Source organism: Notamacropus eugenii, chromosome 1 (genome assembly GCF_028372415.1).
Source record: "Notamacropus eugenii isolate mMacEug1 chromosome 1, mMacEug1.pri_v2, whole genome shotgun sequence".
Taxonomy (NCBI): Eukaryota; Metazoa; Chordata; class Mammalia; order Diprotodontia; family Macropodidae; genus Notamacropus; species Notamacropus eugenii.
The window spans coordinates 592,491,959-592,508,362 of NC_092872.1; the positions used below are offsets into that span (position 1 = coordinate 592,491,959).

The 16,404-nt window shown below is 40.1% G+C and overlaps 1 long non-coding RNA gene across 1 annotated transcript; it reads left to right on the forward strand.

The window, feature by feature from the left end:
* The first annotated feature begins 910 nt into the window (after positions 1-910).
* LOC140520539 (uncharacterized) lies at positions 911-11,946 on the forward strand. Its single transcript, XR_011972567.1, has 2 exons — positions 911-1,740; positions 10,814-11,946. It is a non-coding gene; the product is annotated as an uncharacterized lncRNA (long non-coding RNA).
* The last annotated feature ends 4,458 nt before the right edge of the window (positions 11,947-16,404 follow it).

Below are 16,404 nucleotides of genomic sequence, written 5' to 3' on the forward strand. Positions count from 1 at the left end.
ATTGGCCGCCGGCCCGCCACTCCGCCGGCCGCCGGCCACTCAGAGAGCCGGCAGCTGGAGCCGAACGGGCCGCAGGCCACGGCTATTGGACGGAGGGGAGGGTTTCCCCGGCGGCCAATGGGAGCGGGGAAGAGCCGCGAGAAGAGGAGAAGAGGGAGAGGCGAAGTGGGAGGGGAGCTGGAGGGGGCCGAGCCACCCAGGGCCGAAGGGCTGCGGGTGCAAAGGCGCAGAGGGCAAGGGTGGCGGGGTGGGAGCCGAGTGCCTGCGTCCGGCGTCCCCCTCGCCCTCCGGGACGCAAGGATCGGCCACCTTCTCCCAGCCCAAGGCCTGGGACCCGTTTAGCCAGTGAATGGATCCGGGGGCCTTCGGAAACCTACCGTGTTCTCTCCTCGCCCCCAGCCCCGCATCAGCTGCCGACCTCCCGGCTCTTGGGCCAGCCCTGGTGCGGAGCCGGGACGGGAGCTGCTGGCGGACCGACGGCCGATGCGCCCCGACCTGGCAAGGCTGAGGTTTCCGGGGGGGCCCTCCCCTTGCTCAAACCCATCCCCAGCACGGAGAGCGAGTTTACTCAACGAGACCAAACTTCCCTGAAAAGTGGCGTCCCCTCCCCTCAGCCTCCTCAGCCCACCGGGGAGGCTGACGTCCGGAGGGAGTCCCCCGCCTGCCAGGGGCTTGCGAAGGGTTCCCCTGGAGCAGTTGGGGGAATTCGAGCACGCCTAGGACAGACGCGAGTGGCTGCCCCCGAGGGTCCCGGCCGAGTCATAGGGTCCCCATTTTAGAGAGAGGTAAACCGAGGCAGAAGGTAAAGTGCTTATTTAAGGTCAGTGCCGAGTGGCTAAGGTGGCCGCACACGGACCAGAAGGCAGCCTACTTTCCATAAGTGAGAGAAGAGAGAGTGTTTTTATGTTTTCATATTTTCCATCCTCTCTAGCACAGTGCTGAGGCAACTTAGCACTTAATAAATATCATCGATATTTGATCATTGTTTAATCATAGGCTTTTAAGTCTAAAGCAGAACTGGCCTCTTCAGATTTTTAAGTCTTAAAATCTTTATCAGTTGGGTCCTTAAACTAAGAGGCTAAACTTTAGCCACTGGCTACTTAGTAACCCACAACATTCAGAAACAGTTCATTATGCAAAGACCATCAAGCCAGAGGTACCTGCCTCTAGCTTCTCTACACCTCTTCCCTTTTCTGGAATATTGAAGTGTTTTTTCAGAATCACTGCTCTTTCAGTGGTCAGCCCTAGGTGGAAAATATAACTGACAGTAGGGAAGTAAAAAGAGGGTAGAGTTGAAAATTTAATTTAATTTTAATCAGCATTAATTCCAGCTAGTTCTTACTGATTAATCATTAGTTTTCAGTTCTCTTTGCCCCATCCCTTCCCCTCCCCCCAAAAGAGGAGACAGGGTAGGTCCATCACTAGAAGCCAATCTTTGTAGCACTTTGTAGGAATTTGGGCAAGTCATCCTCTGTACTTAAATTTGGTGAACTGCTTAAATGAGAAAAACAAGTTATACACTTTATCAACCACAGGAGTGAATGCCAAATTGTCATGTTAATTTAAGACTTCCAAGCCAGACAAATCAAAATCCTAAGACCCCATGAAACTCTTGCTGTTGCTCAGTCATGTCCAGTCCTTCATGACCCCATATGAGGTTTTCTTGGCTAGGATACTGGAGTGGTTTGCCATTTCCTTCTCCAGCTCGTTTTACAAATAAGGAAACTAAGGCAAATAAGGGTAAGTGACTTTCTCCCTTTCTTCTTCTCCCATCCTGACTTTCACTTCTATCATACCTCCCTTTCACATCCTGGCTTCCTGCACATCTATAAAAATAAATGTTTAAATGTCTGAGGTGGGATTTGAACTTAGGTCTTCCTCGACTAGAGACTTGGCACTCTATCCCCTACACCATGTAGCTGCCCCCATGAAACTCTACCAGATATGAATTCAGGAAACATATTACTCAAGACTAAGGTCTCATTATAAACAAGTTAAAAAGTTTTCAGTCCCTCCACAAGCATTTACTAAATGCCTTATATATGCCCTATGTTTAATACAGCAGCCACCCAAGCCAAAAAGAAAACATACAGAGAAGGTAAGTCTAGTGTAACATTTCCCAGTGACCTATCCAGGGCAACATTTTATTGGTCTGCAAATCTGGAGAGAGTGCTAGACTTGGAGTTAGGAAGAACTGAATTTTAATTCTCAGACACTTGCTGTGTCAGTTTTCTTCATCTGCAAAGTAGAAATGATAGTAATTGTAGTACATACCTCACAGGATTTTTGTAAAGCTCAAATGAAAGGATATATGGAAAACTCTTTGCAAAGCTCAGTGATATACAGTGTACAAATGCCAGTTATCTCTATTATTATTATTACTTTCACCAAAAGTCCTTAGTTCTTAAAACCTGCAAGCTTAAAAAAAAAAGTATTCTCCCTTTCTTCAAAGTCTTCCCATCTGGATCTTCACTTCTATTATACCTCCTTTCCTGACCCTGGCTTCTTACACATCTATAAAAATAAGAATAATAAAAACAGTTATAGTTTCTTTTACTGAATCATCCTCCATATCCCAACACCCAAATGTGGCTATATTCCAAGACTGTTGTTGCTGAATTTTTTCAGATTCTTCATGACCCCATTTGGGGTTTTCTTGGCAAAGATACTAGAGTAGTTTGCCATTTCCTTTTCCAGCTCATTTTACACATAAGGAAACTGAGGTCAACAGGGTTAAGTGACTTGCCCAGGCTCACTCAGCTAGTAAGTGTCTGAGGCTAGATTTGCTCTCAGGAAGATGGGTCTTCCTAACTCCAAGCCTGGCACTCTACCCACTATACCACCTAGTTGCCCATAAGATACTTTTTCTTCTCTCCCTTTGTGACCTTGTTGGTTAGCATGGATTTCATTCTCAACTCTTTGCATATGATTCCCAGTTCTATACAGCCCTCATCACTTTGCTTAGCTATTGTACTATATCACCAATTGCCTATTAGATTTTGAACTAGAGACATCCCAAATTTAATATACCTAAAACAAAACCTGTTATCTTTCTCCCCATCCCTGCCTCTCTTCCAAACTTCCTGGTCTCATGTCAAGTACCATCTTTCCAGGCATCTAGATTTGCAACCTCCAAATCATTCCTTACTCCATATATGCAATCAGTTGCCAAATCTTGTCATGTCTATTTTTGTGAACTTTCTCACATCTATTTCCTTTAAGTACACATGTCAACCATCCCATTTCTGTCCCATTTTCTCTTACCTGGACTATTACAATTGCCTCCTAACTAGTCTCCCTGTATCCAATCTCTCCTGGTTCCAATTCATGCTCCATACAGTTGACAAATCACTATTTCTCAATATTTACAGGTCTGCCTGTGTCCCTTCCCTGCTCAATAAATTCCAGTGGCTCTTTGTTTCGTTTAGGTCTAGGATCAAATATAAAGACTTCTGTTTGGCATTTAAAATCCTTCACAATCAGGCCCAAAACTACTTTTGCTACTTTATTACACATCCATTCCACACACTCCAAAGTCCAGTCCCATTGACCTTCTTGCTGTTGCTCGCACATGGCACTCATCTCCTCTCTCTATTCCTTTGTATTAGTTATCCCTCATGGCTCTAATGATATCCCTCCTCACCCCAATCTTTTAGAGTCCCGTGTTTACTTCAAAATTCAGTTACCTAGCATGAAGCTTTTCTTGATCCCCAGCAGCTAGTGCCTTATCCCCCAAAGGCCTTCTACTGATTCTGTATACACTTACTTGAATACTTACTGCTGTCCCTGATAAAAGGGAAGCCCTTTGAGAGCAGGGATTGTCCCGTTGTGCCTTCCTTTTGCCCAAACCTGTCACACAATAGGCGCTTCTTGATTGATTCATATTAACAATAATAATAATTGATGCTTGTATAGTACTTTAAGTTTGCAAGGCATTTCAAATGCATTGTTTCATTCGAGAGCTTGACTACAAGAAGGCTAGAGAGAGCAAAATGTTTCATGGTAGAGAGTATAGAGTTTGGAGAATTCCAACTGCAGTTTGGGCTGGGAAACACCTGGCTATTTAGTAAACCTGAATTCTGGAATTATTAGTTTATGTGGCAGATGGCCTTAGCAAAAAGAAGTTAGCTTTGGTTGGGAGTGTTTGGATTGCAATGTAGGATAGATATAGAGGCCAGGCTTAGGGCAAAGACTTGCACAATTGTAGACCATTACTGACATGATTATTGACTCACCTGTTGACATTACATATGGCAAATGAAGTCCCAGAAGAAAAGGAAGACATACCTATGAAGAAATGAACATTTACAAAAGATTTCTTACTCTAGGTGAAAAAACCTTTCTGTCTCCCTCTGTTTCCCCTGTGCCTATACAACATTCCTCTTTTTCATCCTGTGGGCAAGTCCACAGGGAATGAGTTGTATTTCAAAGTAGAAGAATAGCTCCAGAGAATCCTACTTGACGTAAGGCCTCAAAACAGGACTAGATGCCCTAATGGCCACACCTTTATTTCATTTTAGTTTCCAAGCTGGAATAAAATCTTGAGTTCACTATGTTGTGAAAGGGCATTAGACTTGGAGTCAAATGGTCTGAATTCAAAACAGGCCCTTTATTTATTGCCAATACAGCTTTGGGCCAGTCATTTAATTTCTCTGACCCTCATTTTCCTCATCTGTAAAATGGAGTTTGGCCAGATAATCTTAAAGAGCCTGTGAGCTTTAAATGCTTTCATCTATTCCCAGTCCCTGGCTCCAAAACCATCCAAAGCAAATAGATATCTAGTAACTTCTTTTAAAAAAGAATCCCAGAGGCGGCCTTTCCTTGACTTCCACCCATGTCCTAGTCCAGTTCTCAAAGTGTGGTCCAGGAATCCCTAAGAGTCACTGAAACTCTTTAGAGGTGGTCTATAAGGTCAAAACTATTTTGATTAAAAAATTAGATATTTTAATGTCTAATACAGTAATCACCAGTAGTTTTAACCCACATAAACAAAATCTCTTTGGGGAGTCCCCAATAATTTTTAAGAGTATGAAAAGGGGGAGCCAAGGTAGCAGAGTACAGCTGGGACCTAAGTGAACTCTCCCAACATTCCCCTCCAAACAGCAGGAATACCAGTAGTGGGCCCTGGAGGCAGCCAGGACACCCACAGCAACAGCAATAGCAGCAGCCTCAGGATCTCATAATCCAGGGATGGTAAGAGGTTTGGACAATGGATCAGAAAGAGATTACAGGGGATCCTTTGCTGGCACTGATTGAGAACTTCATTGCCCATAAACAGTTCTGGGACACAGTTCCAGGGCAGAGAGGAGCACTTGTAATCTGTCACAAGGGAACTGGGACCCTGGTCGCAGTTCCAGCGCTAAGAGGAAGCCTGGGAAAAAAGGACCTTCTTGCAAAAAGACCAGAGCATAGACCAGGAGAGCAGTGACCGCACCTTTTCCCGAATAACAACACCTTAGAAACTTACAGACCCCCCCAGAACTCACTCTTAAAACAGCATCACAAAAAAAGCCTAAAACTTGGAACAGTGCCTCTCCACCCCCAGATGAGCAGAGCTCAAGTTTAACATAAAATTCAAAATAAAGAAATAGGCTGGGAAAAGGAGCAAACAACAAAAAAAGTACTTGACCATAAAAAGTGACTAAGGTGGCAGGGAAGATCAAGACAAACTTAGAAGAAGACAACAATGTGACAAAACTGTAAGCAAAACCTCAAAGAAAAAATGCTAATTGGATCCAGGGCCAGCAAGAATTCCTGGTAAGAGTGGTAGAGAAAAAATTAGGAAAAGAAATGAGTGATACAAAAAAATTATGAAAAAAGAATGAACAGTTTGGTAAAAGAGGTACAAAAAATGCTGAAGAAAATCACACTTTAAAACACAGAATTGGCCTAATGGTAAAAGTGGCACAAAATTCAATGAAGAAAAGAATGTCTTAAAAAGTAGAATTGGCCAAATGAAAAAAGAGGTATAAAAGATCACTGAATAAAGTAATTTCACAAAAATTAAAATTGCAACTGGAAGCCTATGACTCCATGAGATATCAAGAAACAATTAAACAAAGTCAAAAGAATGAAAAAATAGCAGAAAAACAACTGATCTGGAAAATAGACCAAGGAGAAAGAATTTAAGAGAGAGAATTGGACTACCTAAATGGCATGGTAGAATAAAAGAGCCTATACATCGTATTTCAAGAAATTGTAAAGGATAACCACTGCAAAAACTTAGATCCAGAGGGTAAAATAGAAATTTAAAAAATCCACCAGTCACCTCTTTCAGAGATCCCAAAATGAAAACTCCCAGAAATACTAGAGCCAAATTGTAGAGCTTCCACAACAAGGAGAAAATATTGCAAGCAGCAAGAAAGAAACAATTCAGATATGATGGAGCCACAATCAGGACCACACAAGATTTAGCAACTTCCACATTAAAGGGATACCTTTAGAAGCATTGCTAACTATGATGCTAGAGGAGATGATGGAATTCCAGCTGAGCTATTTAAAACCCTAAAAGATGATGCTGTTAAACTGCTGCATTCAGTATGCCAGCCAGAAAATTTGGAAAACACAATGGCCACTGGATTGGAAAAGATTGGTTTATGTCTCAATCCTAAAGATGGGCAAGGCAAAACATGTTTAAATCACTGAACAGTTGTATTCATTTCATGCACCAACAAGGTTATGCTTAAGATTCTGCAAGCTAGGTTTCGGCAATACCTTAACTGAAAATTACCAGAAGAGCAGGCTGGTTTTCAAAGAGGCAGAAGAACTAGAGACCAAATTGCCAACATTCACTGACTAGTAGAGAAAGCAAGGGAGTTCCAGGAAAACATCTACTTCTACTGCATTAACTACATTAAAATCTTTGTGTGGATCATAATAAAATGTGGCAAATCCTTAAAGAGATGGCAGTACCAGATCATCTTACATGTCTCCTGAGAAAATTGTATGTGGGCCAAAACACAACAGTTTGAACCAAACATGGAACAACTCATTGGTTTAAGATTGGAAATAGAATACAAAAAAGCTGTATATTGTCACCTTATTTATTTAACTTATATACAGAGTACTTCATACAAAATGCAAAGCTGGATGAATCAAAGGCTGGAGTTTTAAAGTTGCTAGGAGAAATATCAGCAGTCTCATATATGCATATGATACCACTCTGTTGGCAGAAAATCAAGAAGAATTAAGAAGTCTCTTGATGAAGGTGGAAAAGGAGGGGGTAAAAGCTGGCTTGAAGCTTAACATTAAAAAAAAAAAAACCTAGGATCTTGGCAACTGGCCCATTACTTCAGACAGATAGAGGGAGAAGAAATGGAAACAGTATCAGATTTTATATTCTTGGGCTCAAAGATCATTGCAATGATTGTAGCCATGAAATTAAAAGACACTTGCTCCCTGGAAGAAAAGCTGTAGCAAATCTGAACAGCATACTAAAAAGCAAAGACATTACCTTGCTGACAAAGGCCCATATAGTCAAAGCTGTAGTTTTGCCAGTAGCAAGGTATGTCTGTGAGAATTGGACTATAAGGAAATCTAAGCATCACAGAATCAATGCTTTCAAGTTGTGGTGTTGAAGAAGACTTTTGATAGTTCCTTGGATAACAAGGAAGTCAAAACAGTCAGTACTTGGATTAATTCAGGCTATACACTGGAAGGTCAAATACTGAAGCTTAAATACTTTGGTCACATAATGAGAAGATGAGACTCATTGGAAAAGACACTCATGTTTGGAAAGATTGAAGGAAAAGGGGAAAGGGAATGGCAGAGGATGAGTGGACAGATAATGTTACAGAAACAATGAACATAAGCTTGGGCAAACTCCAAGAGACAGTGGAGAATAGAAGGTCTTGATGTGCTATGGTCCAAAGGGTCATGAAGAGTCAGACATGATTGAATGACTGAACAACAACACATTAAAGAAGTGGAGGACCTGGAATATGATATTCCTGAAGGCAAAGGAGAATTATAACCAAGAATAACCTACTTGGCAAAATTGAGTATAATCCCTCAGGTGGAAATGGATATTTAATGAAATAGAGGACTTTCAAACAGTCATAATGTAAAAATCAGTGCTGAATAAAACATATGACATTCAAACACAAGACTCAAGAGAAGAATAAAAAGGTAGACATGGAAGAGTAATCATAAGAAACTCAATGAAGTTAAATTGTTTACATTCATATGTGGGAAGATGATGCATATAACTAAAAAAAGCTTTATCATGCAAGCAGTTAGAAGGAATCTATAGAGACAGAGGGTCCTAATATGAATTGCTTATATTGGAATGATCTCAAAAAAGAAAATGAAGGGGTGAGAAAGAGGAATGCATTGGGAGAAAGGGGAAGAGAGAGGTATAATGGAAAATTTTCCTCTCATAAAAGAGGCTCATAAGGAAGAGCTTTTATTTTGAAGAAGAAAAAGATGGGGCTGAGCAAGTGAGGATGGGAGTGGCAGTGCAATGATTAAATCTTATTCTCATCAGAATTGATTCAAAGAGGCAGGAATAGATGTACATTGTCAGTTGGGTATAGAAATCTGTCTTACCCAGCATGGAAATGGGAGGGAAAGTGGATAAAAGTGGTGACATGGTGATAAAAGGTAAAGTGAATTAAGGGAGGCAGTGGTCAGAAGCAAAACAAACTTTCGAGGGAGGACAGGGTGAAAAGAGAAGAATAAATTCAAGAAAATAGGATGCAGGGAAATACACAGTTACCATAACTGAGAATGGGATGAGCTTACCCATAAAATGGAAGCAGATGGCAGAATGGATAAGAAACCAGAATCCAATAATATGTTACTTACAAGAGACATATTTAAAGTAGAAAGACACACACAGAATTAAAATAAAGAACTGGAGGAAAATCCATTATGCTTCAACTAAAGTAAATAAAAGGGGGGAAGGAGTAGTAATCATGATCTCAGACAAAGCAAAAGCAAAAATAGACCTAATTAAAAAGAGAATCAGGGAAACTATATTTTGCTAAAAGGTACCACACACAATGAAGTAATATAAAAATATTTTACAGCAAGTTTCTCTGATAAAGGCCACATTCCTCAAATATGTAGGGAACTATGTTAAATTCATAAAAATGAGCCATCCCCTAGTTAACAAAAGGTCAAATAGCAAGTTTTCACAAGAAGAAATCAGAGCTAAGGTCACATGAAAAAATGCTCTCAATCATTATTGATTAGAGATAGCAAATTAAAACAACTCTAACATACCACCTCACACCTATCAAGAAATGACAAATGTTGGAGGGGATGAGGAAAAATAAATACACTAATGAACTGTTGGTGGAGTAGTCAATCGGTCCAGCTATTGTGGAGAATAATCTGATACCATACCAGAAAGACTATAAAATTGTGCATGCCCTTTGGTCAAGCAATAACATTACTAGTCTGCACCTCAAAGAGATCAAATAAAAAGTAATAGGATGTATGAAATTATTTATAGCAGCTCTTTTTGTGGTGGCAAAGATTAGGAAATTGAAGAGATGCTTGTCATTTGGGGAATGGTTGAATAAGTTGTGGCATGTGATTGTGTTGGAGTACTATTTATTGTGCTATAAGAGAGGATGAGGGGGTGATTTCAGAAAAACATGGTAAGACCTATATGAACTGATGCAAAGTGAAGTGTGAAGAACCAGGAGATCATTATGCACAGTAACAACAATATTGTAGTAATAATCAAATGTGAAAGAGTTGGCTACTCTGATCAATACAAATCAAGACAATTCCAAAGGACTCATAATGAAAAAAAAGACTGCTGTCCACCTCCAGGAAGAGAACCAATGAACTCTGAGTAAAAACTGAAGTATAATCCCCTCCTTTTTTTGCAATATGGCTAATATGGAAGTATGTTTTGCATGATTTCACATATATAATTGCTATCAGATTGCTGCCTTCTTAGTGGGTGGGGGAGGAGTGGGAGGGAGGGAGAGGATCTGGAACTCAGAATTTTAAAAGAAAAGAATGATGAAAATAAATATATTTTTTTAAAAGAATGTAAAAGTGTCCTAAGACCAAAAGTCTGAGAATTATTGGCCTATTCCAGGTTCTCATAATCTCACCTCTGCATTGTTTCAGCAGAGCTTCCTAACTGGATCTCTGTTCTAAAAAGCTCTTCCCCTCCTATCCATCCTATCATTAACAAACTAATTTCCCCCCGATTCTGCTTTCTTCATTCAACAACTCAATTTAATTTAACAATCATTTATTAAGTCTTCAAGAATCTTATATTCTTCTGGAAGGATACAAGATAAGTAGACACATAAATGCAAGAGAATTTTAGGAGAAAATGAACTAACATCTAATGGATCAGAAAAGGCTTTAGAAGGCAGCACTGGGAGGTTAATGATTTGAAGGGGAGGGGAGAAAAGGACATTCTAGATATGGGAGACAAATATTAGATATGGCTGAGTTTATAGAACAGCAAGAAGTAACGTGAAATAAGTCTGGAAAGATAGGCTGGTGTCACACCATGAAGGATCTTAAATGCTAAACTCTATTTTATAGGCAGGTAGGAGGCATGGTAGATAGAGTACTGGATGTAGAGTCAGGAAGACCTAAATTAAAAGCCACACTCAGACCTTGTTAGCTCTGTGTGATCCTGGGTGAGTCGAAACTTTTGTATTCCTCAGCTTCCTCCTCTGTAAAATGGGCATAATAGTAATAGCACCTACCTCACAGGGTTGTTGTTGTGGGAATCAAATGAGATATTTGTAAAAATGCTTCTAAAGTTATATAAAATGCAAGCAATTGTTATTTTTTCCTAATTAATGATCAGAAATGCATGATTTTCTGTTTGCAGATGATTTTACACTCAATGCAGCCTCTGAAGCTGAGATGCAACAAAATGTTGATCAATTCTCTACTGTTTGTGCTAATTTTGGCCTAACAATTAACAGCAAGAAAACACAGGTGCTCCATCAGCCACCACCACACCATCCATATGTGGAACTAACTATCAGTTACAGCAAATGAAGTTTTGAATGCTGTGGATAAATTCAGTTACCTTGGTAGTGTACTTTCCATGGATGTACACACTGATAATGAGGTTGACACATGCGTTACCCAAGCTAGCTCAGTGTTTGGGAGACTCTGAAGGAAAGTGTAGGAGAGAAGGGCTACAGAGATGTTGTGCTGACCTCATTGTTGTATTCCTGTGAAACCCGGACAGTCTACCAGTGCCATGCCAGGAAACTGAATTGCTTCCATTTAAATTGTCTTAGGAAGATTCTGAAGATCACCTGGGAGGATAAGGGACCAGACACCGAGGTCCTTATGCAAACTAAAATGCCAAGCATTCACACTCTGCTTCAGAGAGCATGACTGATGGACTGGCCGTGTTGTTCAAATGCAAAATGTACACTTGCCAAAAACACTTTTATGGAGAATTCACCCAGGGCAAGTGTTCACATGGTGATCAGAAGAAGGAATACAAGGACACTCTCAAGGTCTTGCTTAAGAACTTTGGAATTGTGTAACATGGGAGACACTGGCACAGGACTGCTCAGCCTGGCGTGCCCACATCAGAGAAAGTACTACGCTCTGTGAGCGAAGCAGAATTAAAATAGCTCAAAGGAAACTCAGGATGCAGAAACTTAGAGTATCCACCCCAAATGTCCACACAGATTATATGTGTTCTACCTGTGGTAGAGCATTCCAGTCACTGTCAGACACATTAAAACTTGACTCTACCACAGTGATGTCATTTTGGTCCTCTTCAAGAATGAAGGACAATAACCATAACCAACCATTTTATCCTATAGACCTGAGGTTCCCAAATTTATTTGACCTATTGCCTCCTTTTCAAAATAACTTTCAGCACCTTCACTTCAGCACCTGCCCTAGAAATCTACTTTCTTTAATGCTTTAATGTTTTTTAAAAATTTGCATCATTTCAAAAAATATGTATTTTTAAAATTATACTTCTTAAACTTAGTGATTTATTGTAATTTTGGTTTTTTCCTGCATTGAAAATTTGATGACACAATAGTAACCATATAGTATCATACTGTAAACAAGTCATTACATACACGTATTCCTGCCAATGCATGCAACAAAGCACAACACACTCACCTGCCAACACTTGCTTGTTAAGACCTGTCAGTGGGCTGATGGGTTATAACTTGGATTTTGTGTGTTTACTTGGAAAATAATGTAACCACTACAATTTTATCTCTGTTACACAACAGATGAAACATAGTTTTTCAAAATTTTCTTGTTTTCTTTTCTTTCCTTATGCTTCCACCACTCCTTTATTTTTATTCAACCTCCCCCCCCCCCCAATTGCACCTCAGATTACTACCACCCCCCACTGGATCATTCCAGAGCCCCCCAGGTGGCAGTATCACTCACTGTGGGAACCTATGAATAGGCACTAGGGAGTCAGTGAAGTCTGAAGGAAGGGAGTGACATGGTCAGACATGCTTTAGGAAGATGAATTTGGCAGCTGTCTGTAGGATGACTTGGAGAAGAGATGGGCTTGAAAGCAGGAAAACCAATAATGAGACTATTGTAATTGTCAAGGTAAGAGTTGATGAGAGATTGGATGAGGGTAGAAGTCCTGTGAGTGGAGAGAAGATTGTAGTTGGGAGATATATTGTGGAGGGAGAATTATCAAGGCATGGCCCTTGATTATACATATTGGGGTACAAATGCTCTGTTGAAGAATCTATGATGGCTCCCTACAGTCTATGGCAGAAAATCCAAATGCTTCTGCCTAGAGTTTTATCGTTCCTTCCTACTTCTCCAAACTAGTGCTTCTTCTCCACTCTATTCACTGGTCTCCACATATGCCATAGTTTTTCTTGTCTTAAATTGTTCCATCTGGAAGTCTTCCCTCTCTTCCAACATCCATCAAAAAGCATACATTCAATAAAGTCCAGTATGGGTGCTAGCACCTCCATGAAACCTTACCTTCTCTATCTCAAGTTGATCCCTCTCAACAGCTATCAAAGATGTAGTCTATACAGTCATTTGCCCTTAATCATTCTCTAATAGTTTCCTGTCTATTAAACCTGTCTCCCCGCAATGAGGCTGCAAAGTCCTTGAGGGTAAAGACTGTCTTTTTTTTTTTTTCAATTTAATCTCCAATAACCCCTTGTATACTGTTGAGAAAAAAATGTGATCCCAAAGTACTTACTACTTTGTTGATAATCTTTTTTTCATATTGGGCCACTTTTTACTTCAGTGAGGGTCCAATGAGAAAGTTATTGTCTTTATGGCAATCCCAAGTAATAAATATCTTTCCAGAAATGCCCCAAACCCTCAACATAGGACTAAAGTTAAGTCTAAATTTACACATTAAGTCTAAACAACGGTATTATATAGATCCTTTGGAGGAAGGTGGAATTTGCCAGAGAGGAAATCAGTTAGAACTCTTTGACCTTTCTTCTTGGCTTCCATCATTGCTTGGGGCCACAAGGCTACTTCCTCTTCGGCTGTCTTGTTGTTGAGAAGGCTGTTCTGCTGCCCTTCCAGCACTTCCCTTAGCAAGTCCCCGAAAGGGGGGAGGGGTGGTGAGTAAGGACAGACTATGCAGATGCTCATTTTCCACCCTGTCACTGCCATCCAAGGACACCCTATTTATTCATTTTCTTCACTCTGGTTCTGTCAATTTCCAGATCCCTTAAGTTCTCTCCCTTCTTTCCTCAGCTTTAGTCCTTTCCACAGTTTCAGTTGATAGGCTACAGCTGAGATCTAAAATAGCCTGACCCAAATAAATCATTTCCTACCCTTCCCACTCCCATGCTAGGACTGAATGAAAATGAGTCAATGAATGAGTCCTTAATGATGAACCAAGTACTGCCCAAAGGCCAAAGAATTTCCCATGAGTCACCAAGGAAGTGTCACAAATCATGTTAATTGGATATGTTCCTATGTTCAATAGAAAGATGTAATCAAAGTTACTATTACATTCTTATAAAGCTGGCCAAGATTATTCCTGGTCATAATATACAGAGTCTAGATTTATCTGGTCTAGGCTCACATAAGTGAGTTGCCATCTTATTCTTCATGCAACCAAGCTTCCACATCATTCCTTGATTTTTCAAACCCTATTGCCTACAGTTCAGTCATTATACTCATCTACTTCCCACCACTGGAAGCTTAGATTCCACCCCTGGAACCACCATAGGTTCTTATAGCGTTATCTTTCCCCAAACCATGTCACCATGTCACTTCCAAATTAACATGTCCCAACCATGCTACTACACACATGCCTTTCCTCTCACTCTCCAACTTCCCATTATGTGTTTTCTTTCCCTTTTTACTTGAGGGTAGGTACCATCTTGATTACTTATATTTGTATCCCTACCACTTAACATAGGTGGCTGGAACATACTTAGTATTTAATTAATGTTCTATCTTTCTACTCTCCCTAAAAGCACTCATGTAAATTTAAAACACTACATTTTTAAAAGTTTTTATTGATATCTTCTGTTTCTTATATCATCATAGTTATCCCAAATATGTCTCCCTCTTTTCCTTCCCCTTCCAGAGAGCCCTCCCTTTTACCAAATAGTATTTTTTAGAGAGGAAACAAAATCACAACTGATTGATACATTGAAAAAGCCTGAAAACATGGGCAGTGTGTAACACCTGTGGACTTCCCAGCTCCAGGAAGGGATAAATTAGAGGTATCCTCTCATATCTCTTTATTTAGGTCCTTTGATCTTTATAATTTTGTTATATTCACTTTTCATTTTTTGTTTATAATTGTTCTTTCCATTTACATTGTTGTATTTACTGTGTGCATTGTTTTCTTGGCTCTGCTTACTTCTTCATCAATTCATGGAGCTTTTCCCAAGCTTCTCTGTATTTATCATATCTATCTTTTCTTTAACTACAGCAATATTCCAGTACATGCATGTGCCACAATTTGTTTAGCCATTTTCCAACTGATGGACCTCTAATTTGTTTCCAGTCACAAAAAAAGGAAGCACTGTGTTTTTTGTTTTTGGAGAGAGAAGGCAAGGCAATTGGGGTTAAGTGACTTGTACAAGATCACACAGCTAATGAGTGTCAAATGTCTGAAGCTAGATTTGAACTCAGATTCTCCTGACTTCAAGTGCTGTATTCAGTATACCACCTACCTGCTCCTGAAAGTACTATATTTTGATGAAAGTTCTTATCTTTACAATGGCATTCAGATAGAAACGGTGCAGAAAAGGTAGCTATCATATTCCTGTTCTTTTATATTTCATGTTATATGGACTATTGCATAAGTGGATAAAATTATTTTTATAAGTGAATTAAAATAAAGTGTTATATAAATGCTAGTAGTAGGATGTATACTCATCTTTTGTGGACTTGCTAAAGTTGATGGTATAACTCTAGAAGCAGATAAGTCAATTCTTTATACTTCTGTATGATTTGGATATCTTTTACTAGGTCTCTAAGTTTTGAATGTTTTGTTCCACATAGTTTGGAGATTGTGAGTGTTTGACATGGTGATAGCCATTAGTAACATCATTCTTACATTATTATATCGTTGGTATTCAGCCCATCTCTCTAGGATCATGTCCTTATCACTAATCAATGTGGCTTCATCAGATTCTGAGATTTTGAGGATCACCTGGCAGGATAAGGTACCAGACTCTGGAGTCCTTGCTCGAGCTGAACTGCCAAATAATCAAACTATGCTTCAGAGAGTGCAACTCTGGTGGGCTGACCACGTTGTTCGAGTGTAAAATGTACGCTTGCCAGAAAGACTATTTTATGGAGAACTCACATGGGGCAGGCGATCACAGGGTGGTCAGAAGAAGCAATACAAGGACGCTTTCAAGGTCTTTCTCAAGAACTTTGGGTTTGACTGTGCAACATGGGAGATGCTGGCACAGGACTGCTCAGCATGGCATGCTCACACCAAAAAGGGTGCTGTGCTCTTTGAGCACAGCAGAATTGAGACTGCACAAAGTAAACACAGGATGCACAAATTTGGGATATCCACCCCACATATTCACAACGGACTATCTGTGCCCAACCTGTGGTAGAGCATTCTGAATTCGTATTGGTCTGATCAGCCATAGCTGGACACGCTGAAATTTCACTTTATCATGGTGATGCCATTTTGGTCCTCTTTGAAGACAAAGGACAACAACCAACCAGCCATCATTGTTATATCCAGATGGTTGTAAGCGATAGTGCCATCTCTGATAATGCTCCATATCTACTGTAGTTTATTTGAGTTCTCATGGACATATTGAAGTCTATATGTGTAGACTGCCATATGACAATCTATGAAATCACTCAGTTTCTGATGTGTAAGTCTAGCCACTAGGTCACATCTTCTTAAGTATTTGCTTGCTAATTATTATAGGTACAAAATTTTTGCAACTTGTAGTGACATTCATTTTTGTAGGATCATTGATTTAGAATGGAAGGGACCTCAAAGGC